The sequence below is a fragment of the Podarcis erhardii genome, assembly GCF_964252035.2.
Source record: "Podarcis erhardii genome assembly, chromosome: 10".
Lineage (NCBI taxonomy): Eukaryota > Metazoa > Chordata > Lepidosauria > Squamata > Lacertidae > Podarcis > Podarcis erhardii.
In genome coordinates, this window is record NC_138500.1 from 25,763,212 (window position 1) to 25,784,310 (window position 21,099).

At 43.9% G+C, this 21,099-nt stretch overlaps 1 long non-coding RNA gene across 1 annotated transcript; it reads left to right on the top strand.

Moving 5' to 3' along the window:
• Positions 1–1,007: 1,007 nt before the first annotated feature.
• LOC309351068 lies at positions 1,008–3,406 on the top strand. Its single transcript, XR_014160682.1, has 3 exons — positions 1,008–1,072; positions 1,478–1,650; positions 3,185–3,406. It is a non-coding gene; the product is annotated as an uncharacterized lncRNA (long non-coding RNA).
• Positions 3,407–21,099: the final 17,693 nt, after the last annotated feature.

Genomic DNA, 21,099 nt, shown 5'->3' on the forward strand with positions numbered 1-21,099 from the left:
CGTCCTCTGTCGTCCCCTTCTCCTTGTGCCCTCCATCTTTCCAAACACCAGGGTCTTTTCCAGGGAGTCTTCTCTTCTCATGAGGTGGCCAGAGTATTGGAGCCTCAGCTTCAGGATCTGTCCTTCCAGTGAGCACTCAGGGATGATTTTCTTAAGAATGGAGAGGTTTGATCTTCTTGCAGTCCATGGGACTCTCAAGAATCTCCTCCAGCACCATAATTCAAAAGTATCAATTCTTCGGTGATTAGCCTTCTTTATGGTCCATCTCTCACTTCCATACATCACAACTGGGAAAACCATAGCTTTTACTATAAGGACCTTTGTTGGCAAGGTGATGTCTCTGCTTTTTAAGATGCTGTCTAGGTTTGTCATTGCTTTTCTCCCAAGAAGCAGGCGTCTTTTAATTTCGTGGCTGCTGTCACCATCTGCAGTGATCATGGAGCCCAAGAAAGTAAAATCTCTCACTGCCTCCATTTCTTCCCCTTCTATTTGCCAGGAGGTGATGGGCCCAGTGGCCATGATCTTCGTTTTTTTGATGTTGAGCTTCAGACCATATTTTGTGCTCTCCTCTTTCACCCTCATTAAAAGGTTCTTTAATTCCTCCTCACTTTCTGCCATCAAGGTTGTGTCATCTGCATATCTGAGGTTGTTGATATTTCTTCCGGAAATCTTAATTCTGGCTTGGGATTCTGCATATAAGTTAAATAAGCAGGGTAATAAAATGGTGCAAATAACTTCCGAGAGCTAGGTTTTCCCATTGTGCAAAGGAGAAAAATGAATCTCTCTGTAGGTAGGGCATGGCCTACTTGTTGGCAAAAGACAATGGACACTAATGGCCCATTTGGCTGATCATGTTCTAAGACATTGTGGGACATGCTTTAGAACATACTAACTTTCCAGGTGAGGTCAGTTTTATATGGCAAAGTTGATGTGCAGAAATGTTTCTTTTTCTTTTCTGCATTAGAGGGTCCTGAAGGAGACTGAAGACTAGCACTGATTCCTAGTCTGCTTCACCTACTTAAACCAGACAGGTTATTGCAAAGATACCTTCTGTCTCTAGTGCTGCCTCATCGTAAGTAAAACTTGAAAAGTGCTCCCCATTTTGTGGAAATGAAGGAAACTATAATTCTCCCTCTGTTGTCAAGGTGAAGGGGAGAATCAAAAGAGCTGGAAATGTTATGACTGAAGGCCAACCTAGATATATCAGTTTGTGCTTTCTATCATACAACATCCAGGGTCCCTCCAAGTGTCCTTTTGAATCATGTGTTCATTATGCTATGTGCTTAAGATGCTATCAGGGCAGCCACATGCAACCCCACTTTCAGTTCTGTTTGTCTCTGCAGAAGTTTTGAGGCTTTCATACATCTTCCAGTTAATGCATATCTTGTAATTTCCTGCTGAAATCCCACAACTTTCCATACCACAATTGTTCAGGGATTTTATTTATTTATTTTTGCCCTGTTTTCTTGTGCTATAGCCCTTCCGGACAGTAATAACGTAGCAGCACTGGGGAAGCATCATGGAACAACCACTAAAGCAGAATAAACCCACAACTAACGCACTACAGTGGTGTCAAGATGACTAAAAGCAATTGAAATAGCAATATCTCAAAGGTCTACCGGGTTCCCATTGCTTCTGCAGTTTTACAAGGTATTGGCAACAAATTTTCATGTGTTTTTCTCTGCAAGCGTGAGAACATCCAGTTTCATGGAAGGTGAAACTCACACAGCCCTTCACATATGGGGAGAGGCAATGTAAGGGTTGCATGCAGAAGATCCCATGCTTGGACCTTGCCATCCACAATTGATGGCATACAATAGGATGCAAACAGGCCTGTTTAAAGCTGCTGTGAGTCAGAACAGACCGTGCTGGGTGAGATAGGCCAATGGCCTGATTCAGCACAAAGTAGCTTCCTATATTCATAATTCTTCACTGTGAAATGGGTGAAAGGAGAACTGAGCTCTCAGCTTTACCGTGAAGCAGCCGTGGAGTCAGGTCTGCAGGCGAAAGTGGGAAAGGCGCTACAGGCCAAATGCTTCCACACAGACAATCATTCTCTCAATTACATGCTTTCTTATTATTTTATATTTGTTTTATGATGTTAGGAGATTTCACTCAGGGCTGGGGAACCTGTGGCCCTCCAGATGCTGTTGGACTACAGCTCCCATCATCCCTGATCCTTGGCCATGCTTGCTGGGGCTGATGGGATTTGGAGTCCAACAGCATCTTGAGGACTACATGTTCCTCACACACATACCCGGCTCTAAATTGTAAATAGATCCAACATTTGTACTGCGCAACCAGAGATTAAATAGGGTTGAAAAGAAAAAAGTAAAAGGAGACTTTAAATGTTTTTATACAAGCTCACATGTAACTGCCATGGGACCAGAGATCTAGATCAGAGATTGTGGTGCTTGTGATATCCATAACCACTTTGGGTCAGCTTCTAAAACGAAATCAGCCACCTCTGTAAATGTGGTCAACTGCTGCAGGATGTTTACTTCTTTACGTATTCTGCTACATCTTTCTTTAACCTTCTCTCTCTCTCTCTCTCTCTCTCTCTCTTTCTTATTTAGAGGACAGTAGCAAGATACAGGAAGATCTCTCTGGGGTTGTATAGCTGGCTGGAGTGGATGATATTTTAGCAGAAGAACCAGATGTTACTTTGGAGCTTTGTGGCTTAGCATGGATATTTCATTTTATAAGAAGAAGCTATTTTTGTCATACCAAGCAAATGTAATGGCCCTAAACTTGGGAGATGGAGGGGGCGGCGGGAAGGCAGCTTCAATTTCTTTTTAATTCTGTATGTCTTGGCCTGTTGCATCAGGCTTGAAATACTGTCGGATCCTCAGATTGTTCCTCTCTATTGGCTGCCTTTTACTCTTTTGATGCTTTTCAAAGGGCGCATCTGTTAAAATAGGAGCCTTGTCCTAACGCAGCAACAATGAATGTAAGGATTATGTAGACGATAGCATATTAGTTCCTGTCACTGGGTGATTCGACTATCCAGGTGTTTCCCTAATCTTTCCAAGGTTAGTTTTAAGTACTATAAAGCTACTTGGGACCACACAGCTAATATCTGGATAAGCTGTTCATTTCAGGTCCAATTTATCAATGCATCCAGTGCATACGTTCTACATGTGGTAGGTTGCAGGAATAACTGAACTTACTTTCCCCCTTGCAGCTCACTCTTAATGATATTTCGTGGAAACAAATGCCCATGTGCATTCATTTGCATTGGACCACCTACCCACAACCCACCCGTCACATGTAAGCATGAGGTGGGAAAATGAGTCACTCACGTTGGTTCCTGGCCTCTCCTGCTGCATGTGGACACCAAGGAAAACAAACGAGAAAGGAAGAATGAAGAACGAAGATAAAAGGAAGAGAGAAATATAAGAGAGGAAAGGGGGAAAGAGGAAAGATAAAAGGACTTCTGATTTTCTGTCTGTCAGTTACATATTTTAAAAAATATTCAGAATACAATGACACCCAGCTGTTCTACCTTCTGCTAACCAATACTTTCTTCATTCTTCAGTCTTGTATATCTGAAATTCAATCATTTCCCTCAGATTTCGCTCTTAAGAACTGCCCAGCTCCTTGGGGAAAATTGTTCCCCATTATTATTGTAATAAGCCTACAGAGTCAGCCCTCCATCCAAATAAGCCCAATTAGAGGGTGTCACTCAGTGGCTATCAGGGACCACCATGTTGCACCACAACAAGCATCATAATGAACAGGCTTCAATACTGGTGTTAGGTCACTTCACAGTGTGCTCCTTAATCACCTCTAGGTACAGTGGTACCTCTGGTTAAGAACTTAATTCATTCCGGAGTTCCGTTCTTAACCTGGAACTGTTCTTAACCTGAGGTACCACTTTAGCTAATGGGGCCTCCTGCTGCCACCACACCACCACCATGCAATTTCTGTTCTCATCCTGAAGTAAAGTTCTTAACCCGAGGTACTACTTCCAGGTTAGCGGAGTCTGTAACCTGAAGTGTTTGTAGCCCGAGGTACCACTGTATTAGCAAAAGAGAGAAGGGGACAAATGAGAACACACGTACACAGTCAAGCGGGGTGGGCTCCAGGTTTTGGGGGTCCCTTGTGCAAGTTCTCCTCAAAGGGGTCCCCTCCACTAGCAGGCTCATCTCCTCCTCTACCTCAAGTCCCTCTTGAGGAAAGGAAAAGGCGGAGCAGAAATAAATATAATGATAAAAGCTTGCCCTCTCTCATCTTGGACTCTATCTACACAAACACTCAGAGAGGAACAGGAACCATGCTGCTCCATCTCCTCACTCCTGTCTCTGCTTACATGCTCAGAGAGGACCGATGAACAGGCAGCAGCAGCAGCAGCAAGGAGCAGCAGGGCTAGGAAGTCCTATGGGTTGGCAGAAGGCCCCTTGGTATGACCTCAGCAGGCACCCGAGGATGCTGACATCTGATACCAGCTCTGCAGCATGGCAGGCCAAATAAATGAGGCGAGTATTACAATACACACAGCCAGTCTACAGCTGGTTGGGCTTACTAAACCATTGTCTTGTATTTCCCTCATGCGCTCATGATGAGTGACCTTGATATGGCGTTCTTCTAGAAGATAATTTTAACGGTTCTGTTTATTGCTGCTGATAAATGGAAAGGATATGTCCCTTAGGAAACTCGTTTAATCTTCTGGGTTAATTGAAACATCTGGTTAAAAATGTGTTTCTGGACTCTTTATTGTAAGGATCCCCATTTCTAAAGAGTTTAAGGCTCTCTAAGGTTCAGATTATTGGGTTATTAAATAAATCCCCAGTGCAAAGCAGACTTTTCCACTGACTCCTGACATGGCTCCTCATATTTATATCTGACATTTCATGCAAGCAGCCACCCCCTAATTATATTTGGACAGCATCTAGCTGAACAAGACCCAGAGTTTGTAGTCTTACAGGCACTACCACAGTATAAATGCTGACCATCCTCGTCACACAACTTTCCAGATTGTGCAACTTCCTACATAGGAAGGAGGATAATCCTTGATCCTGCACGCTATCATTTTCCTTTCAGGGGCTTTAGGAATAAGAACACCAGCAATTATCTTAGCAGCAAATACTATTAGTGGAAATGAAACTATGCAGTGCTTGGCTAAATCCAGCCACAGAGTTTGACTTGCTGACCTTCTGCTGCATCCAAATCTTGCGGATGATTTAAGTTAAGCCGCTTACACTAGCAGCTTCTTCCTATGGTTACAATTTTCTCTATTTCCAGTGCATCATATGTGTCCGCTGTAGCCCTGTCTGTTGGAAATATTAAGAGAAATGAATGGTTGCTCCTTCAGCCACCACGGGTAACTAAAGACTGGGGAGAAATTAGATTCAGTTTGCATTTAAATGTGAACCTGCCTAATTCAGCAGGGTATGGGGTGCTAGGGGAGGGGTAGTACCCCCTGCTGGGGGACATGCCGTCCTCCTTCTGGGGTAGTTTGTCCACCTTTGGTCCCCATCCTGCACTTAGCTCTCACCTTTGGCTCCTAAAAGCTGTCAGCATGCAACAGCAGCCACACCCCAGGAAACAGCTACACCTGGCCAGCTAAACCAGGTGAGGGTAGCCAATGGGTCTCAAACCCTTCTGTAGCCAGGATTTATTGGGGGGCAGACTTTATGTTAGGAGGAGTAAAACCAAGTTATCTGTGACACAATTGGTCAGTTAGTTAAGTATTTATATGTATTTACTTGATTTAGGGGAGGCAACTGCGCACACACACACCCCGCACCCCAGGGCTACACCAATGGTAAGGACTCCCTCTGCATGTAAAGGCTCTGGCAGATTGAGTGGATGAGACCAATAGTGGGTCCAATGGTCAAGGAGGCAGTTTCTGCACATGCTGTACAGGGAAGTGAGGGGCAGATGGGGTTCGTCAACCTGGGAAGGTAGCCCATCTAGGAGAAGGAAAACTCTGATCTGAAACCTCCACTGCCTTGCAAGATGCCATCAGGCAATGATAAGGCTAAGGAGTTAAACTCTACACAAATCCAAAGTGAAGTCCCTAGCATGGTTGGGTTGCACCTTGTATACTTCCTTCCATCAGCTCCTGCAGCCACGTTAGTGCCAAATGTATTGCTCTGCTTTCCTTTGGACCACATCAGTGAGGCCAAGAGGAGAGTCCTGTCATCTGAACAGCCCAGGACCTCCATATAAGATGCCCAGTCTTGTGCCCATAAAGGTCACTTTGGTGCTGCTAATGTAGCAGTTTGACTTCATCCCTGGAGGTGCATTCCATTGTCTCCTGAGACAGATGGATGCCAACAAAGTAATTCACATCTAAGAGGCCACTGGTTCCCCACCCTGCATGATAGACTGCTTTAGCTTGATTGTAAAGAGGCTACTTTGCTGGTGCTGGTTGCCCCATAGTTACATACTATGGGCAGCGTTGGAGTGGTAGTGCATACTAGGATAAATCTAATCCTGATTGATATATCCCCAGATTACCAGCTCAAGTTCTACTATGTCCTGATAACTTTGCCATTACTTTAGAACCCAGTACGTAATAACTGGGTAGAATCCGTGTCATTCTGCAGCATTGTGGACTCAGAATGACTGCAGCTCAGATTAAGTTAGGTGCCAGCTGTGCTGATTTCAATGGAACTTGAATTAGGGGTGCCATATTGCAAAAAGTGAAAATCCAGACACAAAAGTTGTTGAGCTACACTACAAAATCTACACGCAGTATACCGGCTAGGTATGGGAAATTCAGGATGTATGGCAACCCTAACTTGAATGCTTGTTTTACTTTTCCGGACCTGTTGAAATAAATGAGGCTCAGCACATCTAACTTGGTCCCCAGGGCTACTATACAGTTTCAAATCTTTTCCTCATTGGGTAAAGATACTTAACTAATGAACTATCTGAGACCAATGACTCATTGACTCAGTGAAAGGAAACCAGAGGTGGGTCCTGAAACTGCACTACTGTATATGAAAATGGAGGGATGTGGAAGAAAACCAAACAGAAAGAGGGTGGGGAGGACAAGCATTCCAAAGGCTTCCCCCTTTCGTGAACGTGAAGCACAGCAGTGAACATGAAGGTACATTAAACACTCGAAGAGGAAACAGATGGATTTGCCTCGCCACAACCAGGCTGCCTTTATTTTTTACAAAGTATGAATGTCAAAAGGAACTGCCAGGAACATTTGCATTGGGTTATACATTTATGTGCACAACCTCACCTCCCCACACACCCACACCAGGATTCAAATAAAGATGTTAAAATCATGCTCAAGTAATGTTGGTAGTATAGTAACACACAAGAGTCTTTGGGGCTGATCTGCTTAGAGGTTGGTACACTTAATCTTTTAGAAGATGCTGATTTCTTTTTTTAATCCAATGTGGGCAGCACACCATGTGTTTTCCTGAGAAACACATTATGGTCTCTGTTCTTTTCATTTCTGCAGTGCCTACCTACTCTCAATTATCTGTACATTTTTCTCCTTCATTTTTCCTGGGATAAAACTTACTAGTCTACATGTGGGAGCATTAATTGGCTGGTGAGCTCTGAACAGTTTCCATAGTTACAAGACCCACTGAGTCTTGATTGACAACCTAGGTGGATGAAATCATGGTTTATGTTTCCATATTTATCCGACGCCAGGAAGAAGCAATAGGAGATGGCCAACACCTCACCATCATGCCTTGTTTACATTTGTTCATTGCCTTTAGAGTGCACGTTTCATCAAAAGAGCTCAGGGTAATAAATTAAAGTTGCCCCCCCTCCAATTTATTCTTGAAATAATTCTATGCAGTTGGTTAGACTAGGAGATAATGACTGGCCCAAGGCCACCCAATGAGGGGATTTGAACCTGCATTTCCACAGTCCACTCTGACCACTATACTATACTGGCATAGCTTCTAAAAGTATTAGATGACTGGGACTTACAACAAATGTGTTCCTGTCCAGTGTTCTGGCCAGCAAGCCTGTTATGCCTTCTTTCGGGATATTCTATTCCATTCTCCCTCCTGCTTCTATCTTTCCATTTCTCTCTTCCCCTCACCCCCCTTCACCCAACACCCAGTGAACATACTTGGCTCTTACTGGGCTATTTGGGAGCTTATTGTGCTCCTTGAAGTTCCCTCCTCTCCCTCTCCCTCTCCCTCTCCCCCGTATTTTTCTATTTTGGCAAATCCTGCAGAAATGTTCTACTTCTGCAAAAGCACAGTGCGGCTTCTGTTTCTAACTTTCATAAATACTTCTCTTGAGAGTGCATGACCTCCAGCAACCCATGCAGGCTTTTGGAGGGGCTATATCTGATTGTTGCTTTCCTTATTGTTTATCTGATTTCAATGCTTGTCACTTCTTTCCAATCACATAACAATCACCCATGAGAGATCTGTAAATGTTTGTCTCCTTTGCTATTCTTTTATTGTACTTCAATTTGCATTTTTTAAAAATCATCTGCAAATCTTGAGGTTCTTTCAAAGCCAACCTGCATCTCAGTAGTCCTGTTTTAACTGCACCTGAGTTCATTTTTAGTTTAGCACCATCACATAAGGTGCACACATTGTTCGCTCGCCTCCAGCAAAGGACATTCTTATGTTCTTGTTTTGTAATACAGGCATCTAGTTGTTCTCAATTTAGTATTCCAAGTATTTCAGATTTCTAAAAGTGATTCTCCCACAACTATATCATGACCAATGGAGGAGTTGATGACACATTAAAATTTGTGAATATCTCCATTAAAGAAAACCATGCTAATCTTGACCCCCCCAAAACATTCTCTTGCACAAGCCTCTTTGAAATGAAGAGGAATTGTGCAAGATCATTTTTATTCGAGGACCAAGAAATGGCTCTGATGTGCAGAGGAAGAAATAGACCAGCTGGCTCCGCAGTTCAAACTGAAGCCAGATGCTAAGGATAAACAGAAAGGAAAGAGAAAAGCAGAAACCGTGTCCTCAAATGAGCTACACCAAATTTTCCTTTGGTGTTTTTCAACTAGCTTCCATTTAATTTCAGTGGAGAAACTCCCTGATGCATGATGCCCATTAGCTAGGGAGAGGAATGGGGGAGAAAACTGATTCAATTCAACTGAACAGCAAACTTACCTAATTTGCACCTTCTGAAACAATGTGGGAATCAAAACAAGGCATCCTCTGAAATCCACCTCTCTTTGAATTTCGCAGTGCAGTTCTGGGTGCATAAAAATCATACATTAGTGAAAACAACATGAAAATGTTTATATTAAGCGGAACTGAATATAAGCATGTGTATATTAAGGAGACATTTAAACTAAAATGCTGATGAATTTTCATCAGGACTTTTAAAAAATGGCAAACTGATGTGGAAATGTGGAGAAGTTTGAGGAAAATGAGAAATTGGGAGAAACTGAAATTGACAGATCTGCCCATCCTTAGATGGAAGTTAGTGATATCAACAGGGCATAGAGTTGATTTTTATGTTTTGTGCCATATTTGTATGCTGCTTTTTCCAACCACAAGGCTAAGCCCAGAATGCCTTACTACAATAACAAGGCAATAAAACAACAAATTTCTACCAATATAATCATATCATTAAAACACAGTCGGTTGGTGGTGTAGGGGAAAGGCAAGGCACTCCTGATTGGTTAGAATCAACCACGTGACCAGCTGAGGGCACATAGACTCAGATAGACTTGCATAGTATCGTCACTCTCACTACCAAGTTCCTGATTGGATAGGATTACCAGGGATGGGGCAAGACACTGCAACAGCAGCAGCAACCTTGCAAAATAATGGCTATGACCCAAATGGTAAAAACCAAGGGTTTGTCCCCTTTGGAAGGCACAGCATTCACCCCCAAAGTTTCTGCCGCTGAATATTTGGTGCAGCTGTAACTGGGCCCATGATTTTTTGTTGCTACAGCATCTCACAGGATTTACTTGTTTTGCAAAGAGTGGAGTTTATGACAACATTTACCAGAGATTAGGTATTTAGCTACCCCTTTTTAAACTAGCAGGGGTATTGAAATGAAACATATGTGTGTTAGAAATAGACAGAATCCATCTCTCTTTCTCGATGAATTAAACAGGAATGAAAGACTTCCGCCTTAAACCAACAACCTAGAGACTCATAACCGCCACCCTGCCATTCCTCCTAAAAAGCTGCAGCTCAGCTTTGCCCCATTTTAATTATTGGCACAAGGAAAGATGAACTGTTGGATAATTAATTAATCACACCTGCATTCATGAGTAGAAATAAAGGTTTGGCATGAGTCACTCACAAACAGAGCTCAAAACAAGATGGTGAAGTGACTTGTTGGATCTAGTTGAGGACCCAGGAAGTTACTTCTGCTGTTCAGCTTTTGATCATACAGTCTATTGAAGTAAGTAAACATGAGGTAATGTATTTGCCATCAGGCTGGCAAAGCACTGGATCAAAATTGCATTGTAATCACACTGTCAAGGGCAGGCTCTTTCTCGGAATATCCATCATCCAAGAGAATCCCATATTTCCAGTCAGCCTTACCCTATGTTGATTACAAAGGTATGATCTGCAAGGGTCCACCCCAATGTGCATAATTACTGGAGATGGGAAACACAAATGAAGAGAAAGTTCACAACATTATTTCATGAAACAACAAGGGCCAAGCAGCCAGATTATTACCATGTGTCCTCGTTCACATGTGTCTGCAATGACATGCGTACAGGAGAACCACATGCTCAGGTCTTTTAGCTGCAAGTAATGGCATGCCAAATAGCAAGTGGCACATATATGAGGTGGGATTAGCAATAAAGCAAGAGGCGAGAGCTTAGAATAAAGGAATATGCAGTATATAACCAAACAGAAAGGTCAATGGATTACAAAGACAACGATCTGTATTGTACAAGAAATTACTGGGTTAAATCTAAGGGGTAGGAGAGAAACGAGGACCCAGGTGCCAAACATGGAGAAGGCAAGTGTGGTGAAAAGTAGACAGACCTGTGGAGATCCTAAGGGGCATAGGAAGGAAATAACTAGAAGCCATACAGTATGGCTAATTCGCTTGGAAACGAGAGACATGAAAAGGAAAGAGGAGATTAAAGCACAGTTATTCCCTCTTTCAAGTTGAGAGTGAACAAGGGTTCATTTTCCAAGGAATGCTGTTGATCACAAGGTTATTTCAGGCACCAGGATGCTGAGGTTGCTTAAGTTATCTCTTGGTGAATCAACAACAGGATCCTGAGGTAAGTGGAACCCTTTTGGTGAGCAGAGTACAAACACAGGGACTGCTAGGCTCTGTGTGCCTCTGGATCCCTGACCTTTAAAATGCCTCCTACAAACTTCGCGGCAAAGTTGGATGGGGCATCTTGGCTCAGCATTACCTAAGTGATGTATGCACTAGACCAAAAGAATCAGTGCTAAATGTTGTGTGTGTGCGCGCACGCACACACACACACACACACACACACACATATATATATAAAATAATTTCTTCTGCTTCCAAAAGCCAGGAAGGGACAAGAGAAGCAGGGGATTGCAAGGATGTGGGACTTGGTGATGGAAGGATTTCATCCCACCTTGTTCTTTGTCCTCAGAATTTCCAGGGCAACCCCAGAGTCCTTTGCAGCATTTTAATGGCTTTCCACTTGGCCAGCGCTTCACTGGCTCTCTATGGGCAGGCCACAAAGTTCCCTGCACTATATTTAATCATTTTATGGCCAGAAGCTGTTGACACTGGCCATGTTCACAAGTCATGCTCAGCCAAACCATGGCTCAATATGAATGGGTGAATGTACTGGCTCCCAAGATGGAGTCTGCAGCTATTCTCCAGACTTTTTAGGTCAGTGACAGATAAGCCAAGGTTTAGCTTAGCTTGCTGTCCCAACCTGGGATCTTAGTTAAGGTCCTTCCTCCTTAAGCACAATCTATACCCAAGGCTCGTCCTTTGGTTACAGGTAGTTGTTAAGGAGGCAAACCTGGGCTCAGACATAACACCCAGCCGAAACTTAGCTGCAGTCTTGCACTAATCCAAAAAGCCAGGGAGGAACTATGTGAGTGCAAACTTCTCTATGGTAACAAGCACATTTTTATGCAGTCATGGTAAACCATACTATAGTAAGTTTACTGTGATGTGCAAACCAGGCCACTGTATGGTTTAGTGTCTGGTCCAGGACTCAGACTTCCCACTATCAGAAGAAGAGTTCCAGAAGTGCCAACCATGGGTGCCCGGGGCTGTGGGTGCCATGCAGTGTGCATGGCCCTGGTGTTGAAATTTGTGGGTGCCTGGCCCCTTCATGGGGAATTTTGTGGGTGCTTAGGAACCCAGGGCCCCAGGGAGCTAGCACTTTTGAAGAGTTCAGTGGCACAAAGGATAGGGAAGACTCAGCTCACGAGAGAGCTCCTGGAGGAACTGGTCCACCAAAATTTCCCATGAAAAGGGCAGGTTTAGTGATGCTTGCAACCTCTGTGCCGGAGGCAGTATTGGCTCCAGAACATTGCTGGAGAAACACTCTGCTTGTTGGTCTACCATACACCTTTCCAAATTGACCACATATAACCAACCTCACAGCATCTGTGGTCCTTCTCACTCCTCAGCCTATCCTGGACAGTTACTATGCTGGGCCAATTCTCCTTGCAGGCTTCAGGCTGAGCAGAACAGCAAAAGATAAATGGAGCAAATATTATATGTATCAGGTGTAATGCAATAACTAACAACAACAACAATTATTGTAGCACCTAGTTAAGTGGTATGTAATATATGAAAGTTGATGTCATAATGATTGTGTTAAGACTTTAAGTTGCTGCAGAACAGGGGTCAGCAACCTAAGGCCCATGGGCCACAAGCGGCCCACGGGGGTCATTCAACTGGCCCCTGAGCTACCCACTTGGCGAGTCCCTGCATGCTGTGCTAAACTGGTGCAGGGCAGCGCGGGGACTCACTTTCACGGCGCCAGAAATCACGTCTGTGCAGATGCAGATGCCGGAAATCGCAGGTGCGCATGCGATCCAGCCACGGAGGGATCTCCGCTGGAGTGAACCAGCCCAGGCAAGGTAAACCTTGCCGACCCCTCCTGCAGAATAACAGAACCTCAACCTCTGGAAATTGTGCTAAATTGTGTTTTACAGCCTAACCTTTCTGGAGAGCCAATGCCATTGCTAATTTACTTTTAGGCATATTTGCTCATCCATGTTGCTGCTGTATAGCAAACTGATAAACTGGGTGGAGGCAATTGCTCAATATTTGTACAGGGCAATCACCTGCACCCAGGTGTTACCCAAACATGATATTTCTGTATCTTGGCCAAAAGTATTTAGTGAGATAGCAGGGCACAAAATAGCTCCAGGGTACTTTTGAATGGTGCTGAGTTGGCTGTATGATGGTACCTGCTTGGGATTCGCTTGTTAAAGAAAAATAATTCTGTGCCTTCGGGGAGACCGTAATGGTGAAAAACAGATGATACCATAGGAAATCAAATAGAAACAAGCAACTAAGACTGCCATCTAATAACAGCTTTGGGGAAAACAAGGTTGTGCTCACGGCCCCAATCCAAAAAGCTGCAAGTCAAAACCCAAACTGTCAGTGATTCTGAGGATACGTTATGTAACCCCTTTGGAGAACATTATGTAATTTCAGGTGTTTATCACTCTGTTGGATTCAGCCCAGGTGCCTTCAACAGAGGCTCAGACTTGCATTAAGAATGCTCTACTCATTGTGGGACTAAACATTTTGTCTTCATCTGCTCGGCATTTGTTCAGTGTTGACACTAAAGAGCAGTTCCTCCCTACAAAGGTTCTAAGCAAATTGGCAGCTGCATTTAATAATAAATAAGTCATAACAAGGTGGGGGGGGGAATGGAAGACCAGTTGCGGATTTGCTGTGCATTGGGCCTGCCAAAGACATCTTGCTGCCTGAAGCAATAACAGGAAATGACAGACACAGACAAGTCAAGGTGCATAGTGCTGTAGTGATGTGTGAGAGACTTGTATGTGTACCCCTGCCACCATCCACACTTTCAGCGTTTGTGTGTTTAGGCAAATGCTGAAGGCTATCGATGGCTACTAGCCACAAAGGCTGTGCTCTGCCCCCATGGCCAGAGGCAGTAATGCTTCTGAATACGAGTTGGTGGAAGTCACAAAAAGGAAAGGACGGTTTGAGTTCACGTATTGAGGGTTTCCCGTAGTTGGCCATTGTGAGAACAGGATACTGGAATAAGTACCCACTGGCCTGATCCATCAGAGCTCTTCTTATGTTCTTACATGTCTTCTCTCACAGTCAAATTCCTCTCACATGGTTGCTATGAGAATAAAATGTGCGTTGGTAGCAAGTAAAAATATGTATATCAAAGAGAATTCGCTGGGTGCCAAAACCCAGGTTTGGAGCAAGTGCTCTTTGGTGAGAGAAACCCAGAAGAGATTTAAAATCACAAAACATGCAGCAAAGTACAGTGTTGAAATATAGGCTCTTAGGCCTTTAAAATATGCCCTTGTGAGTTCTAAATTTCCCCTGCAGCATAGAAAAACACCACACGTTTGGTAAGTTAAAAAATGGTTTACTCGTGTGCTTTTCCATACATCAGTCAGAAAACACAGGCCGTAAAACTTGGCTTAGTTACAGTTAGGTGACAGTTCCTAAATAGCTGGTATAGGAACTCAAGGGAGGCTTGTTAGAGCCATGTGGTCTGAGCTTGGAGCAACCAAGAACCTCTTCACTCATTGAGCTTCTCTGGTAGACTGAACGTGAACAAAGGCCTTGATTACCTTCCTCCCAAAGTGTAGGAGAGTGACTTAGCTAAGCCTGGCAGGACAGCTGACTCTGTGGCATTGACCCCTTCATGCATTAATTAGACGAGCATGTTGGTTATATGTGGCTGATTATCCCACAATATGGAGGGGAAACAATGTACTTGAGCTCTGTGGAGGAAAAGTGAAATAAAGATGAAATTAGTGCTGTTCTATTATTACTACTATGGGACACGGATGGCACAGTGGGTTAAACCACAGAGCCTAGGACTTGCCGATCAGAAGGTCGGCAGTTCAAATCCCCGTGACAGGGTGAGCTCCCATTGCTCGGTCCCTGCTCCTGCCAACCTAGCAGTTCGAAAGCACGTCAAAGTGCAAGTAGATAAATAGGTACCGCTCCTGCGGAAAGGTAAACAGCCTTTCTGTGTGCTGCTCTGGTTCGCCAGAAGTGGCTTAGTCATGCTAGCCACATGACCCGGAAGCTGTACACCGGCTCCCTCGGCCAATAAAGCGAGATGAGCGCCGCAACCCCAGAGTCGATCATGACTGGACCTAATGGTCAGGGGTCCCTTTACCTTTACCTATTATTATTATTATTACTACTACTAAATTATTATTACGGTTTGTTGTTGTTGTTGTTGTTGTTGTTGTTGTTGTTGTTGTTGTTGTTGTAATATCCGTTGGAGGAACTTATATATTTCCCCTTTCCGTCTTTACACAAGAGGTGGCAAATAGAAGCGATGTGATTCACTTGGGCTTTCCCTGTCACCACTTCTGTATAACATGTGAGGCCAGGCTGAGCCTGAGGTGAGGAGCAAACCTCTTCAAAATTGTATGGAGCCAAACTGAGAAGAGCCAGCTGGAGAAATTGAAAAGGGTTGGAGTCCAAGGTTGGGATGAAAGAGAGACAGAAATAGTGAGGGAGGATGGGCAACAGCAACGGTGCTGAAAGCCAGCAAGAACATTTTGTGGCCACCTCCTCCTTGGGAAGTTTGCTAAAGCAGTGGAGAGTGGTGAAACTGCTGGGATAAGATTACTGTAAAAGCCAGTCCAGAAAGCTGACTGTTGATTGGTGGCGATGCTGAGGAACTGAAATGGAGCAGCAGAATCAATGGCTGATGCTATGCCAGAGTAGAGGCTGGGATGAAGTCTGACCAGTGGCGCCATACCGCCTGCTGCAGCAGAGATTGTGCCAACAGAGTGACCCTTCAGTCCTGGCTTTGTGTGTTTCTGAGGCAGTGTATTGGTTCAGGACATTAGGAAACTGACAAGACTTCCTTAGTTACTGGTTTTGTAAGAGAACAATGAATCCTTCTAGGTCCAGTCCTGCCACTGAGGCAAATTTTCCACCACCAAGTGCTTTGACTGAGGACTATAGGATTAGAACGCTGGGCAAATTGAGCTTTCCTCAGGGGCTCAAACGTGGCAACAATTTCTAATAGTTTGTTCGGAGTGCAGAGCCGAGCCAGACTAGTATAACCAGAGAATAGAGCTAGATCCACAGATTGCTTCTTTGTTTTTGTGCTGCAGCAAACCCCGTGAGAAAAATATGCTTTATTTCCCACTACCACATATCCTCTTGAGTAATGAAAAGTACAGGAAGCTATGGTTGGGTTTTAGAGTGGCTCTTTGTTAATTTATGAATAAAGTAGAAATGCTGAGCTTGCAACAGGAATGTGAATGGTTTGCTATCTGTCTCTTTCTGCCTAATTTAGCCCTTGCACACCGTAGGTTAGGTGAAGATGTTTCAATAAGGCCGCGCAGAGTGGGCCATAGCCAATGTCATAGCTCCACTAGTGCAACAGAGCTTTCTCTTCCTCTCTTGCCTCCTCCAGCCCTTTGCATGCCCTCAAAAGCTGCTCCAGAGGGTATGGGGACCCTTCAGAGTAGATTTTGCAGGTGTGTGAGGGGAGGGGAAGACCCGTTGCACCAATAGAACTTGTCCAGCACAGCATTGGATACAACCCAGTGTTTGCTCAGTTCCAGTCTGGGCTGAAATGGTTCTGGGGAGGGAGGGGGGCATTATGTGAAGGTTCAACTTTGTTTTGTTTCTCTTCATGGCTGTTTTTGCCATCTTCTGCTGTTAGAGCACCATTGGTGCCATTTTCTCCAAGATCCCGTTCCTTGAAATAGTAATATGATTTATCCTAGCCAGTCAGAGAACACGCGAATGTGCTCACAATGTGATGCTCTGTTGTGAAAAAAATCTGGTTGCAAGGAAGATCAGCTTATCTGAGAGCGTACAGCCAATTGAGAGAGGGGGCAATGCTTTCCGTATCAGCATTGCCCTCACTCTGAAGAGACAGTCCCAGGGTGTGGTCTGAAGGTAGACAAGGCCGCCGCCTTTCTGAAGCTAAACAGATCTGGGTTGAGTCAATTACTGGATGGGTGACCTCTTGGGAACCACATCTATGCTACCTTGGGCTTCATGATGGAAACAAGGCCAGAACACAAAAGTAAGTTAAAAAAACAAATAAACCAACCAGTTCTATATTATCTACATTGACTGGTAGCATCTTTCCCTGGACATACCTGGGATTGACGTGGGCTCTTTGCACCAATGAACTCCACACCCTTAACCTTCCAAGGACCCTCAAGTTTTGTTTGTTTGTTTGTTTGTTTGTTTGTTTACTCACTCAATTTGTACTTCACTTTTTGGTCTGGGCCAAACCCACAAGGTGGCTTACAATAAAAGCAACATGCAATTTTAAAAAATCACAATAGAAATACTAAAACAACTTTAAATTGCTGGGTTCCCCAGAAAGCCACTGTAGTAATCAGCTTGCAAACATTATCATCTTACTGCATGGAGGGCTTTCTTTTTTGTATTGACTCATGCAACACAACAGTTGGGGAAGATGACTTCAGCCCTAGACCCTTCAGTGTTCAGGTAAAAATTTGTCATCCTTCTTTTTAAAGCATCTTAAATTGCACAGATCTGGCAGTTGAATGAATCATTCCTTTATCTCTTTTGATTTGGAGATTGGCAAGATAATGTATTTCACATGTGGGCTGTTGGTGTTGGTGCTTTTAATCTAGAAAGTATTCCCAGCAATTTGAAACCCGAGTATTTTTCTGATGCTAGACCCATTGAAACAAATGGTATCTGTACTGTGCTTTATTACTATTTTATTCTTGGGTGAAGCTTTGTAGATGGAAAGCAAGTAACTGAACACATTCGCCATCTGCAGAAGCTGATTAATTTTGCAGGCCAATTTTGCTGTCAATTTCCTTTGATGTGCAAAACAGCTCCTTCACCACTCAGGGCAAACTAGGTAGGATAACTCACTAGCCATATGCTAATAATAAATAAATAAATAAATAAATAAATAAATAAATAAATAAATAAATCTATATTAATGCAGTGCAGTCTTGTATGTCGAATCACCAGTCAGCCACTCTGAGTTGAATGGGGCTTACTCCCAGGTAAGTGTGTATAGTGTTGCAACTGTAATTTCTTATACCTCAATGGTTCATAATTTAGAGGTGGTGTCTCATCTTGGGGACAAGTTAAATTTGGTTGTATTTAGTTTGGGTAGTTATCACAAGAAAACTCACTCTCTTGTCCAGCTTTCCCAGCCTTGGGATGGATACATAAGCATACGTCTTGCGAATGGAATAGGAGGTATAATACCTCTTAGCCTTTAAGTAAATCTTAGTGCTTACATTGCTGGATTCTTGGAAGCATTCTGTAAAGAGAGCAAATCCCTGTTTTGACTTGGACTCGTTAAATGTTAAACCTTGATGAAAATGTTGCAAGAGAATGTGATAACAAATACACTGCTGCATAGAGGAGGGAGAAAGGTTGTTTTCTGCTGCTCCAGAGAAGCGGACACGGAGCAATGGTTCCAAACTACAAGAAAGAAGATTCCACCTAAACATTAGGAAGAACTTCCTGACAGTAAGAGCTGTTTGACAGTGGAATTTGCTGCCAAGGAGTGTGGTGGAGTCTCCTTCTTTGGAGGTCTTTAAGCAGAGGCTTGACAACCATATGTCAGGAGTGCTCTGATGGTGTTTCCTGCTTGGCAGGGGGTTGGACTCGATGGCCCTTGTGGTCTCTTCCAACTCTATGATTCTATGATTCTATGATACTGCTAGCGACTGGATAGCTCCGTTGGTTAGAGCATGGTAATGATAATACCAAGATTGCAGGTTCAATCCCCAGATGGGACAGCTGCCATATTCTTGCATTGCAAGAGGTTTGGAGTAGATGGTTGTCAGGGGTCTCTTCCAACTCTGCAATTCTATGATTCTAAAGGGGCAGTAAACTTGGTGCCCTCCTGGTGTCTTGGACCACAACTCCCATGATCCTTGTCTTTCTTTTTCTTTTTTGAAAAGTTTTATTGGGAAATTTTCACGATACAATAAAAAGAACGAACTAATCTACAAAGAATAATAACAAGAGAGAAACTAGAATAAAAGAAAAGAGATATGAAACTGCAAAATCCTCTTTCCCTGTCGTATCTTATCTTTTATCCCTTGCTATTGGCCGTGCTGTTTGGAGCTGATGGGCACCACATGCACCACAGGTTGATATTGCAGCATTTAAACTTGCCACCTGTCAGGCATCAGAGGATCCAACCCTGCATGGTCGATTGCCAGGAATGGATAAGACAAGGGAAGTTCTTACCAATGTTGTTTATTCAATATTCACAGAGAGAGGCTTAGAAATGCAGCCTCTTGGATTAATCGTGTTGCTCTGAGTAAATCTCCCCTCCCCTTCTCTCCCACTGCCTCATTCATCTTCCCTTCTATGGGTGGCGCTGAGGGCCCTTTGCTTCTGAGCACTTTGCTCTCCTACTTTTAAGGCTCGTTGGGTTCTTGGAGAAGGGGAGTCTGGAATGCTTTCTAGTGATGATGTGTCAGCCAGCTGTTCCGGCTCTGCCTCTTCCTCCTCTCCCATTATTTCCCAACTTCTCCCTTCATCTCCCTCAAACCCCTGTTGTAATTCTGAACTGTCTTCTTCTTCTCTGGAAGGGTCAGGCTGGAGAGGCAGTCTCCACCATTCCTCCTCTGCCCAGTCCCTGACACCACCAGAACAATTGTCCCCTTCACCATTTCCTTGTGGTCTTGAGTTGTGCAAGTACAGAAGTAGCCACTGTGATGCCCTCTAGAGCTGTCTGGAGATGTAGACCACAACACCTGGAGAACACAAGGTTGACTACCCTTGTCCCATCTTATGCCGCCTGCTCAAAGTGCAAAGCTTCCAGTTAGGAGGTTCTGGGTGTGCTTCACATCTTTAGGATGGAATATAATCTGTTCTTTATGACGATGGTTGTTGTTGTTTAGTCGTTTAGTCGTGTCCGACTCTTCGTGATCCCATGGACCAGAGCACGCCAGGCACTCCTGTCTTCCACTGCCTCCCACAGTTTGGTCAAACTCATGCTGGTAGCTTCAAGAACACTGTCCAACCATCTCGTCCTCTGTCATCCCTTTCTCCTTGTGCCCTCCATCTTTCCCAACATCAGGGTCTTTTCCAGGGAGTCTTCTCTTCTCATGAGGTGGCCAAAGTATTGGAGCCTCAGCTTCAGGATGTGTCCTTCCAGTGAGCACTCAGGGCTGATTTCCTTAAGAATGGAGAGGTTTGATCTTCTTGCAGTCCATTGGACTCTCTCCAGCACCATAATTCAAAAGAATTGATGCTTTTGATGCATCAATTCTTCGGCGATCAGCCTTCTTTATGGTCTAGCTCTGACTTCCATACATCACTACTGGGAAAACCATAGCTTTAACTAGACAGACCTTTGTCGGCAAGGACTGTGGATTTTGGTTGTATTTCATCTTTAATTTTATTTTTACTACTCGGAGAGCTTTTCTGATGAAGCAGTTTAAGAATCTTCTCAATAAAAAAGAATAGATTTGGTTCCCAAAGATCAGACCAGTGGCACCCTCCAGACATTGTCAGACTCTAAGGCCCATCAGCCACAGCCAACATGGCCAATGGCCATAGCATGATGGGAGTAGTAGTCCCAGAACATCAGGAGGGCACCTACCCCTGTATCGGACACTAAGGTGGAGTGTGGAAAAGGCAAAATCCATGCTAGGAAAGGAATTGAAAATAAAGCTGCCAATACCATCAGGTGGTCATACATATCTAGGGTGCCAAGCTCATTTGGAATACTGTTGCCTCACCTAAAAGAGGATATTGTAGAGTTGGAAAAGGGCAACCAGAATGACCAAGGGGATGGAGCAGCTCCCCTAGGAGGAAAGGTTGATGGTTTGGGGACTTTTTAGTTTAGAGAGAAGGCAAAGAAGAGGTGAACGACATGATAGAAGTTTATAAAGTTATGCATGGAACAAGCAGATTGGATTGCAGGCTGGATGTTATCAGTCACCCATGCATTTCAAAACTCCTTTTTCCCTGCAGTGTTTGGCCAGCCATAGACATCCATAATAGAATCATAGAATTGCAGAATTGGAAGGGACCACGGGGGAC